Raw genomic sequence first — 13,178 nt, 5'->3', positions numbered from 1 at the left:
TATATGTACTACAGAGTTGGGGTTAAGCATGCTCTCTTAGTTAACACTTCGAATATTTTATAAGTCTTCTGAATACGGTGCCTTAACTGGCCATGTGCACCTACTTCCCTCAATGCAAGTGTAGCCACTCACCGGCTTGCTAAAAATAACATCTTAGCCAGTTAGGGTACTCCCATTACATTAAATCCAAGTCAAATAAAACAATATCTTTGATACAAGGATTTTGCTTTATTCAAAAAAATACATTGTTTTCATGTCCCCCATCCATTATTTTACAAAGAAAAAAGCCATATGGCTTTTTTTTTAAAAAAAACTTGATGAACAATTTGGAATCCTCTTCCGCCTCCAACCCTTGCTTTGTCATTCGTCTGCCAAGGCAGTAATTGCATGTTGTCACATTAACAGATTAGTAACCTGTCTTCAAACCATGTCCAGCTTTATTTGTTATTTGTATATGTTACTGATACTCTATATTTTAGGTGTGCGTGTGTGTGTGTGATTGGCAAGGAGTGATATAAGTATACCAAATTATGTTTGTGTGCGTGTGTGTGTGTGTGTGAGAGAGAGAATATGGGTATATCTGACTGTCAATATATTGTGTGTGTGTGTGTGTGGCCCTCCCCCATCCTTGAGAAAAGGTACACTTGGTGGAGGATAGGCCACCAAGTGGACCTATCCTCTACCAATTCTATGTTTTAAGGTATTAATGGTAAATCTAATGCTAGGGAATATATTGTTTCAATGAAGTTGGTAACAATCTTCTCTTTTTTGAAACCATTTTCTACAAACATACCAATAAGTTTATTTAAGTCTGTTACCGCATATGATTCTTGGGATCCATTGTATAAAATGGGGAGAACTTGTGATATGCATACATTATATGCCATCCTTTTTGGTGTGTTACTAGCTACTTGAATAAATGAGACATTAGGACACGGTAATTTGTACTTTTTCCATGCGGTGTATGTAACATATTCCCCTTCTATGGGTTCACATAACTGGATATATGTATTTAAATATGTGGCTTGGTTTCCTGTATGTGTGGCTTTGATCCCAATAATGTCTAATGGGTAGATTGTAAAGGGGTCCTCATGGGACAAAGGTTTTTATGATCCAGGCATTGCACCACAAAGGGATTATTAGCAAATAACAAATATTCCATATATCTCCATGAATATAAGAAGGATTTCAACATATCATACCTTGTAAGACGAGATAACTTTTTTATGTACTCAATTTCATACCATGCCAAATATAAATTACATCATAATGGAGAGCAGTTATATCCCATTAGTATACCTTTTTTTTGTGGGTAATTATGTTTGCCTAATTTTGTAAAGCAATTATCAAGGACAAATTCATTAATAGTATGTAGGTATTCAAATGCCCAGATCACTTCACTCTTCTTTTTTGTAAGTACAATCTGCTTACGGTGTTTCTTAAAGCCAAGATACTTCAAAGTTTTTATGAGTTTAATATTAGAGTCAAGTAATTCAAGTAATCCATGCATGCCTTTATGAGGGATAGCTTCATAACATGATGTTACATCAAATGAATGAATGTTTGTGATATGTTTTGGTAAATTAATCAAAAAATCATATTGATTATTGATCATCCAATATCCATTGGTTTGTGTCCCGGAGATTGTGTGTAGCTTTGTACGTATTATTTCAGTGTACTCCATAAATCCTTGGATTAATCCTTTGAGTAATTTAGTGATTATAGTTGTAGCTGAAGTAAATACACAATTATGTGCATTAGTGATCCATCTACATTCCATTTTATGCATTTTCAAATTTCTCATAAGGTAAGGGAGTGAGTACTCCAATGTTTCTAACCCAATTTCTTGGGTGTAAGATACTACGGCTTGACAATTTTCTTCCTCATATGAGGAGAGAAGACAAAATTTAGGGGTTTCTAATCTTTTTTTGCTGCTAATTGAATGAGTTTTTTACATATGAATACAGGAGTTTGTGCATATTTATCTAGTCCACAAATAAATAAATATTGTAGAATGTATTGAATTTCATCCATTAAGTCTGTGATTTTGTACCATGGAGTTTGGTTTTGCCTATGATAAGAAATTTTTTGGGAAAATGACTCATTAACTAAACTATGGATATAATTATAATATGCTTTACTATCTTCACATCCCAAGAGGGGACATAAAGACTTCCATACTTTGCCAAGTTCTCTTATAATTGAATTAGGGTTTACAGGTACTAATGGAGTGTGGTTTAATCCTTTCCTAATAAATTCTTGGAAATTTTTATATCTAGCTATGTTAGGGTTTGTGGTAATTACATGCTTTCCAAAAGGTTCAAATTCCACTAGAAATTTAGCAAATCGTTTATGAGTTAAGCATCCACATGGTTGTGTTTCATAAAACTCTTTGGCAAATACCGAAGTTGGTTTGTAAAGTTTATGGTTCAGGTTATTGGTATATTTCCAACCAAAACAAATCCTCATCCTAGATAAATCTTTATTGATGTGAAAATCATTTATCATTGTTTGAAAAAAAACTTAGGGTTGATAAAATCCATATATTTATTACAAAACAAAATATGAATAAATCTCCCATGCGTCTTAATATTGTGCTCAAGATGTAGCAAACCATTATTTCTTGTAGTAAGTGAGCATACCTGGTCTTCAATATTTGAGTATTCAAGTGTCTTGGGAGTGTCTCCGTAATCCTCGGATCTTCTAAATTGTCTTGGTTTCTTACTTGTTGATTCCATGCTGCTTGGTGTGTGTGTGATCTTCTTTAATTGCTCATTGCCTTTGGGAGGTTTGAGTAATGTTTCAATTGTGTTGAATACTAGTGTGTTGTATAGCTTTTAAAGAAGTGGAGTCCTGTTGTGTATAGGACTAGTCCTTTAGCTGCTTCTAGCAAGTGCTCATGAAACTGATAATAAATTATCACAGCATGTCTTAATTCTGTTGGAAATGAGGCTACCCAAGCTATAAAGGCGTACACTTGTGTTGGTCCTGATGAAAATTGAAAGAACCTTCGTAAATTCTGGAATGTGCACCACAAAAATTGGTCAATCCAAATGATAGAAGAGGACCAATTGGAATTTGCATCCACCCTTTTGCATTGGCACTTGAGGAAAGGTCTATAAGAATTCCAACAGTTTCTCAAAAACCGTTTTTGATCCTTTGCTATGTCCATAAGAGAAAGTCCCTTGGCACGAGCAATGATTGAGGAGGTTGGACATTTTTTGCTATCCACATCGGATAATTTGACCTGCTTAAGCTTGAAGAGAACATCTTGTGATAAAAGATGTTTGGAATGTAAAGCAAGGGTTTTACATTGCTCCACAATGTCCGTAGGTATTGCTACAGAGCAATCCTAGAGAGGAAAATGTGAAAGGTGCTCGATGGTTCAAGATTTCATAATCTCAGAGCTTGTGTTCAAGTCGAATAACATCCAACTCACTCGCTTGGGTGGTAGTAATGGGATTAATTCTGAAAAGAGCTTAGAAACTGCTCTCTCTGGGGATAAATTGTTTGCATCCGCTAAAAAGTTGAGCACTTCCTTCTCTTCTTCTTCAAGAAGGTCTAGGTCCAAAAGAGGATTGATGACCTTTTTTGAGTGCTTAATTTCTATAGGGGCAGCAAGCATGTTATTGATAAAATACAACTTGTTCACAATAGTGGGTAGAGAAGTGAAATAAAAGTCAAGATCTGAGCTATCCTGTGTATCAATAATGGGTAATTTAGCTAGGAAGGTACTAAATGCTTCCAAAAGCTTATCCTTCTCTTTTCTGGAGAGAATCAGTAAAGAGAGCCAGTCATTGATAGAAGCTGTGTTTAAGACAGATATAGAGTGGGTGATACTAGCTTGTTTCTCAAAATCAAGCAATTTTTTGTGGAGTTCCACTCCTTTAAAACAAGAAATTATACATTGGGTACCAATTGGTGGAACATGAATGTCTTCTTCAATACCATATCCCAAACGAGTGAGAGATGGGATCCAAAAAGCTTGAATCAATCACCATATAGGTATTAAACAAACCATTTGAATTATCATACCAGTATTAAGTATTCTCGGTATATGATGGATACCCGACCAAAGGTATCCCAGGAAATTTTGTGTGTGTTTGAACTTAAATTCCCATCACTTAGAATCATATACTGAGAGACTTGAATACTGTTTGCAAAAACATTTTGTGTAAAGAACAAAACAAAGAATAATTTCTTGATATAAAATTCATTACAAAATTCTCTGCTACATGACAGAGTAGGAACCATACTCCTAAGTAGAGATAATGTTTACTTTAGCTTGCCTATGTAAATATGGTCTATTATGGTCTTTAAACATTTTTTTGGGTTTTGGAGATATGGTCTCTAATTGCTATTGGTTTGGTTTTCTTTGGCCTATTGTGTGTTGCCATGAGCTTTTCCCGTTGTCGCTTAAAAGTGTCCTGAGTGATGCACATCCTAGCTGTTTGCCTGTAACCCTGCTTATCAGCAAATAATTATACACATGTGGTTAATATCTTTGTTTAGTAAACCTAGTTGTTGCTTCATTTATTGATTCATCTATTTGAATCCCTCTATAATATGGTATATAAAGCCATTTTTCTAATTTGTAAAAATTTCTGCAACATCTTGTTTGTAATACCAATCTTTTTTCGAAAGAACCGAAAGTAAACAATGCTTTTTATCTCACAGGACGTTGTCATAACTCATGTATGTATAATCTTTATTCATGCTTGCTCTCAACTATAATATGGTGTTTTTTCTCAAAAGACAAGTCGTAATATAACTGCTTTGTTTGAAGTACAGAAAAGACCATAAGTGAAAGTAGAACTCTATGTATTGTATTTCCTAGTTATTGTCGGCCATCGTCATCCGTGTTACTCTTCTTGTTCGTGTTTATTAGTCCAAGGTTCTTCAATCTTGTCACTACTACACCCTTCAATCAATATTTCTTATGTTAAGTATTAGAAACTGATTATCCCTATATATTATCTCCATGTTTCACTTTTAATGTCACACCATGCGTATCTACTGTTGTATGTGTACATGTGATCAAATAAATCTGTGTGCAGTTTTTAGATACATGCTTGTGTGTATATTTATGTGTGTGTAGTGAAAAAAAACCTGTGGGTTTTATAGCTATTCCCTTCTTATGCATAACTTTTCATGTATTTCCAAAAATGTGTCTAAAAAAGCTTTTTCTTATGCATCTCTAGCTACGTGTGTGATATGTTAAAGACCTCAATCATTTCATGTGTATACGGTTTGGAAAAAACTGTTGTTCTTGTACCAAGTTATATAAAAAACCATATTCAATTGTGTACAGAAAAAAGACACCGTTTACCTTGCCGATCAATGTGTTTGGAAGCTTTTTGTGCTACCGTTAGCTACCAAGATTGGTGTATGTAGCCGTTACCGTTCCTGGTGAGATGAGAGAGGGATTGTGTATCATGCCATGAGATTTTCCATTGCCATGGCTTGCGCAATATGCCAACAAGCTTCTTTGAATACGGAGAAGTAGGTGTGTGTGTGTATGTGCTTGAGGATAAGGGGTTGCAGCATATGCGTGCAAAGAGCCTAGCGTTTGTTTTGCTTGCCCACAAGCAAGGATATGCCAGCAATTGTTATGCACTATTACTTATGCTCTACAGATATGCGCTATGGCTTGCATACGATATGCCTGCTCTCAGAAAGTATACGTACTACAGAGTTTGGGCTAAGCGTGCTCTCTTAGTTAACGCTTCCAGTATCTTATAAGTCTTCTGAATACGGTGCCTTAACTAGCCATGTGCACCTACTTCCCTCAATGCAAGTGTAGCCACTCACCGGCTTGCTAAAAATAACATCTTAGCTAGTTAGGGTACTCCCATTACATTAAATCCAACTCAAATAAAACAACATCTTTGATACAAGGATTTTGCTTTATTAAAAAAAATACATTGTTTTCGTGTCCCCCATCCATTATTTTACCCAAAAAAAAACCATATGCCTTTTTTTTATTAAAAAAATTGATGAACAATTTGGAGTCCTCTTTCGCCTCCAATCCTTGCTTTGTCATTCATCTGCCAAGGTAGTAATTGCCTGTTGTTGTCACATTAACAGATTAGTAACTTGTCTTCAAACCATGTCCAGCTTTATTTGTTATTTGTATATGTTACTGGTACTCTATATTTTATATGTACTTATGTATGTGTGAGTGTGTGTGTGATTTGCAAGGAGTGCTATAAGTATACCAAATTATGTATGTGTGTGTGTGTGTGTGTGTGTGTGTGTGTGTGTGTGTTCTACTGCTAAATTATATGTGCATGTGTGTGTGTGTGTGTGTGATAATATGGGTATATATGATTGTCAATATTGTGTGTGTGTGTGTGTGTGTAGATATATAGATATCTATATATAGCTACACACACACACACACTAGAGAGAGATGGAAGAGAGAGAAAGAGATAGATATGTAGACAAAGAGAGAGAGAGAGAGGGAGGGAGAGGGAGACAGATATATATATATATATATATATATATATATATAGAGAGAGAGAGAGAGAGAGAGAGAGAGAGAGAGAGAGATTGACGGATTAAGAAAAAAAGCTCACTTCATAAAGCTCGCTCCAAAATTTGATTTTGAAGCAAAGCGAGCTTTTTTTTTAAATTGCTCAGTTGAGCAAAAATCCTCCAAAAGCTTCCACCACACCTCAACTATGTTCTTGTAAGAGAAAATTTCCAACCTATGCAGTCTACCCTAGGACATCTCTTCTTAATAAAGAAAAGAGTAGCCTATGCTCTAATACCAATGTGATGGAATTAAGCTAATAACATCAATCATAATGGAATTATATTGATCAGAGAGAGAGAGTATTTCATTAAGGAGAGTCCTTATGAGAAAGAGAGAGTGTGTGGTTGGATTCTACAACAAGAAACAACATAACTAGATAGCTTGGCATGAACAATAACTTGAAAGAGAGAGGAATTAAGATTGACAACAGTTGAGGACCAGATTTACTTTGAGCTGATCCTTCCTCCAAGAGGACTTTGTATTGTAGCTTCTCCCATTGAGAGAGACTTGTTTACCATACAATCTTTGTGCTCTTCAAAGCCCATTTGATGCCATGAATATGGAAAGCTTCATGCTCCAACATTTACATTTTGGTTTGGCCTCAATCCCAAGACCTCAAACACCTTCAAAGGTGGAGAAAGCTAGTGGAGAGTGAGGATGGAGAAGAAGAAAAAGAAGCGTTCTTACTAGAAAGAAGTATTCTTCTCACATTAGTTCACTCATAGAGCATAGCATAGCTTAGTAATGGAGATGGAGGAGAAGATGAGCATGCTTGGAGTTTGGTAATTTCTTGAATTGCATTCCATAGCGAAGTGATGTTGGTGTAGGCTTCTCCACTTCTCCCACTCATGAGAAGGAGACTTTCACCTCGTAAGTGTGCTTGTGGGTGGTGTAAGAGTGAGTATTGATCCATGCCAGGGGCTAGCCAATGAATGGATTTCTTCAAGCAAGAGGGTTAGTCTTGTGACAAGTGTCCTTTATTCCCTCTTTGAAAAGAGAGCTTATTTCTTTAATTTAATGAAGCTAAATTTCTTATTGGCTCTCAAGGTAGGCTATCCAATGAGATTTAAGCTAGATCATAGGATGCTCAATTCTTCCTTTTGGAGGCTTAATGAAGCTTACCTTAAGGTCAGTTCAAGCTGCATTGGTTCACATTGCTCTTTGGTAGACTATCTCTCCTCTTGGTCCCCTATTGAGATAAGCCTAGCAACACGTTTTAATATTCAAACTCTTGTTCTCATTATCCTCCCATTTTAAATGGCCAGTTTAAGATGAGAAAATCATTTGAGAAAGTTTGAATTAACTTTAATGATAGAACACGATGATTTTATACATCATCAAGGGAGAGAGAAAGAGAGAGCAGGGAAAAATGAACTACCTTTGGAATGCATTGCATAGGCCTTGCATGGCTAGCCAAAAATGAATATTGCTATGAAAAAAGTCAAAAACAAAAATCTTAGCAGACAAGTCAAATAGTATTATTTGGCATGTCGAAGGAAGGACTATGTGAACGGGATGCATTCTTTTGTTAAGCCCAAAATGAACATGAGTTTTTGTAGAGATTTATCTCTCAACTCAAAACAATTGTTAGTTCTACAAGAAGTTATTTACATATGAGTTAAATGCTTTCTCTTTTTTCTCTAAAAGGAATATATTTTTAATTCAACCTTCTCCAACACTGGTTGGAGAAGAATAATATGACTGTTCAACACTACAAGAGGAGCATATCATGACTCTTCATCATTGGAGGAGAAAACAAGTATAAGTGGGAAGGGCATGTTCCATATGGTTTATGAATCTATGTGAGAACGGTGCCACTTCACCACTCCCTCAATTATGTATCGATTTTTTTTTGAGGGCACGACATGCAAGCACATAATGCATTTCTCATGATCTTTTGAAGATAATTTTTGTTAAAATTTTCATTGCTAGTGAGCTACTAAATTCTTCTATCATGCAAGGTTTGGATTAGGAATAAACCCTATACAACCACTTAGAATCAAACTTCAACAAAAAAAATGGGTATACTACTACCCTTCCATTGAACGTAGCATATTCATTGGTATATATTATTTTATGTGAAAATAAGAATAATTCATTGATAGCTAATTATAGAGTTTGGAAGATTGACCTTTGAGTGAGCAATACAAAGATGAGCAAACAAACTCTCATGAGTGCCGAACTTAAGTAGTAAGGATTGAGTCTGTACGGGTGGGCCAGGTTCCTGGAGGCTTCTACAAGAGACTATAACATATTATCTACTGATGGTCTCTAAAAGAAATTCATTACTAAAAAGGATTTTGTCCACCCACCCTTTCATTTTTACCCCTGGATACCCTTCTTCACCTAACCTGTGCCTCCTCCCTACCTCCATTGCCTCCTCGATCCCTTCCTTCCGACACCTTCTCTTCCCCTGCCTCCTCATCATCATCTATATCGCCGCTCCTCCCAGATGACGGGCTAGTGCAAGGATTAAGCGACAAGGCTCCGCCTAGGTGACTTGGTACAAATCCTTCTTATGAGCGCATGCAGTAGAGTTCAATTGATGATGTTGCTACGCCTAGCGGACTTGCTGCACCCAAGTTCACTCAACAACCATTGCTAGGGTGCAAACTTGTGTGACAACGGAGTTCTACGAGCAAAAATCCCAAGAAGAGAACGCACTCAAGGTCCGCATTGGGGAGCTTGCCTCAACTTGGTGCACCACTGAGGACACTCTCGAAGAAGCAATTACTAAGCTCAACGACATCCTTCAACCAATCAACATCAAGATGGACACCGTCTCTTGGATCAATGACACACATAGACGTGTGACAGCTGAGCATTGCGTACTTACTTTCAAGGACAAGGAAGAGTGGATCAAATTGCTACGCTTGTCACATCTCCTCGAGGAAACAATGTTTTGGATCACTGAGGAGCTTACTCCAAATCAACTCAAGGTTAAAAAAAGTGGACTCAAGAAGATGCATGAAGCCCGCAAGCAAGGTAAATGGGTGATCTATCGTGAAGGCAAAGCCATCATTTAGGAGTTTCAAACTCATAGAGCAGATCCCCCTCCCACTTGACTCCCATTAGGTTTTGTTTTCCCTGCTTACGGACCCTCAGTCCTTAACTAACATGTATCTCATTGCCTACACTTGGCAAAAATCGTTGGTCCCATGGGTCATATGTGACCTCCGTGGACGATAATCCAATCTGTGTGTGTGTGTGTGTGTGTGTGTGTGTGTGTGTGTGTTGTTAGACTACCTGCTTGCGTGCAAGGGCCCAAGGGATAATAGGAGGTCTCTTGTAAATTGAGAGCTCTCTTCAAGTTTGTCCCTTCTCTCTCTTAAAATCACCATAGAACACAAGAGGGCATGGATTCGGCCACGAGATGGCATAAGCATTACGATCGACGCTCCTGTATTGCACTATTTCTTTCTTCATCCATCGCCATCCTTAGAGACCCCTCAAGCATGCACCTTATTTTACCTTATTGGTCACTTTATCAATCATGAAGTTAAAACGTGCCTCGAGCACACTAATGCTTTAAGCTCACGGTTTTCCTCCATAACTTGATCTAGGGCTGTTTGGAGTTGTCTAATCCGATCAAGCTTGCTTGGTGCTGCAACGATTGCAACAAAGCTCAGTTGAGTCCTTGGAGGGATCTTGGGGGTGCTCATTCTTGTGGAGCTTGCAGAGAAGAGATCCAGCCTTCAATCTTGATCAGAGCCTTGAACGAATTAGTTCAAACCTTTAATTAGGGCCTTTGACAACCTTGAATGACCTTTGAGATCCTGGAGAGCTTGAATCTATCATGCAACAAAACACCAGAACCACCACAGCAAGTGAAGGAGAGGAGCCGGGAGCACAACGAAAGAGACGAACAAAGCAAAAAGATGGATTTCATCTCATCATCAATGGTCATGCAATGTGCATGAATCTGGGCAAAAAGAGAATCAAAATCATTGATATGGCTGGCAACGCTAGTTGACTCCTTTATACGAAGGTTGAAATTTTTTCGCATCAGGAAAACCTTATTGCTAGCCGTATCCTTTTCGTAAGTGTTGCATAATTTTTGCCATAAAGCATGAGCAGTCTCGCATTTTAACATTGAAAAGTACATCAACTCACCAAGGTGCAGTCTAATCGTAGACTTGCATAGCTCATCAAGCTCCTCCCACTGAAACTGAGTCATGTGCATATCTTCGGTTCTAGCCGCATAGGCAATAGGCAACTTTTACTTATTTTGAACAAGCACATTATGCATTTGGTTCTTCCAAAGCTGAAAATTAGTGCCATCAAACTTCTTTATGTCATAAATGTCACGGTCTTTGCTAGTAGACATGGTGACAAAACTACCAAAAGATTTTGGGAAAATTTCGGCAGAGTCTCCTTTGTATTTGAGACTATGTCAACCAAAATATGAGACAAAATGACCAAGTATGTCACTCACAAAGCATAAAAAGGGCAATGCCTCTCAAAAGCACACCATATAGAGACCAACTGAAACGCATAAACTGTCAAACTGACCATAGACCGTCTATACATGTCCTATGGCAAGGCCTCGTAAGGGATGCTCCATCTACCTGTATCACCGAAGGTATCTCCACATTTTAGAATACCCCAGCTCAATGAAAACCTCACGCTATCGACCCTCAACAATGTAGGTTATGTAGCAAAACGTATAGCCAAGCCTCAGAAATGGCTATCATCCGGACCAAGTCTCAGAAATGGGCGGGACTGCCGTACTAGCCAAAAGATGGCTCCACAAAAGCGTACAATGGCAGAATCCACAAAGATGTACAAGTTCGTCATAACGCTCAAACACGCGCCAAAAGCACGTGCATGCAAAGAAATATCCCTGCGGGGAGTCAAACTGCTCTCTAAAGAGCTCAAACACTGTCAAAAGTGCCAACATATGCATGTACGCATAAAAAAATGCTCCCATTGGAACCAGAATATCGCAAGCACTGAAACCTGTAGCCTGTGAGTCAATGTCGATGCTATAGCTGAAGCCGAAATCGTGGCCGAGGAGCACAGAGGAAGCTAACCAAGCTGCTCTATGTACCTGTATCTGTACCCGTAGTCGAAGAAGACAATGCCGTCAAACTCCCACTCTGTGTGTGTGTATGAGGCCACTCCGAAAGAGGCTACACACTCTCGAATGAGCTATAGGCTCTTGGAGATGGAAGAGACTGCGACAATCCTGTAATGGCTATGGAAGCTCTGCAGTACAAACTACCAAAAGAGGGCTGAAAAATGCAGCTCCTGAACCGTAGCTCGAACCGTAGCTCGAATGAGGTTTCTGATGGCACGAATGGCTTCAAAAGGGGGGTAAAACCCAAAGACATCTAAAGGAAACGCTCTCGAAATGCTGAATTTGCCGATGCCGAAGTCGGAACCCTTTTGCACTCGTGAAAGTGCACGCGCGTGGAAGCGATTTCGGGAATGAAACATCTTTGATACAAGATGAAGGAGAGGAGCGGGAGCACAACGGAAGAGGAATAAGCACACACACTCACACACACACACCACCATAGCCACACACACAGGTTGAAGGGGGAGAGCAGTCACACATTGTGTGCCCCTTTCTTTCTTCTCTATCAATGCACAAAGGCACAATACGCATTGTACTTACTGTTAGTGTCTCACACAAGTGTATAGCTGTACACTTAGGGTTAGTAGCAGTTAGTGATGGGCAGTCAGTCACATGGCCATTAAACCTAACAGCAAGCAGCGCTGCTGAGCGACAAAACGCTGCCAAGACTAGTAGCACCGCTGAACTGCAAACTGAGCACTGGCCTAGGTAGGCGTAGGATAAGGAAGGGCTGAGTTAGGCTGTAATGCCTCCCCTCAGAGCCCCCCCTCGCCCTGGGGGAGGCCAACGAAGCACAAATGACAAAAATCAAAGGCTAGGGCAATTGAGAGAGAGAGAGAGAGAGAGAGAGAGAGAGAGAGAGAGAGAGAGAGAGAGAGAGAGAGAGAGAGAGAGAGAGAGAGAGAGAGAGAGAGAGAGAGCTACAACATGTTGCATAGCTTTAGAGAAGGAGAGAGAGGTGTAGCTCGACCTGTTGCAACAAAGCGAGATGCAAAGAGAAATGTGCATGGCAATGGGTGTAGCTCGACCTGCTGCAACAAAGTGAGAGAGAAAGAAAATTGTGCATGGTAAGTGCGTTCTACTCATTATGGTTTTGAGGGTATATTGGCAGCCAATGTAATGTTTTGAGTTATGGCTGTGAGTTGATTCATCTTGAGGTGCTTGTGGGGGTGGGAGTCCATTAGGTGTCCGTGGCAACCTCCTAATGTATTTGCTCTATTAGTCATACTGTGCTCGGTTGAGGAGGATTGTTATGTAATTCTTTTTGGCTCCATGGCTCATTTTGAGCATGGAGGATGTATGATGTTTAGTTTTTTATTTATTGGCACTGCCTTTCAGTAGAAAGGAAGGGTAAATGGAGAGGGAGTTTCAACCCGTGTACAACAAAGCACCCTTCAAAATTTGTAAGCTATGTTTTATTTTTATCCTCTTTAAAATATAGTCTCTCTTCTCGGCAATATTGTAGTTTGGTTCTGTTAGATCCGGTTGTAGTCACGATTGGGCCTCCCTTGTTCTAGCTAGTCATTTAGAAGGTTATCGGGTTGCGGTCAGTGTTTCTTT

Source organism: Adiantum capillus-veneris, chromosome 19, assembly GCF_014529385.1.
Source record: "Adiantum capillus-veneris isolate H3 chromosome 19, ASM1452938v2, whole genome shotgun sequence".
NCBI lineage: Eukaryota > Viridiplantae > Streptophyta > Polypodiopsida > Polypodiales > Pteridaceae > Adiantum > Adiantum capillus-veneris.
The sequence above is the reverse complement of the archived record's forward strand: the minus strand, read 5'-3'. Positions refer to the sequence as shown.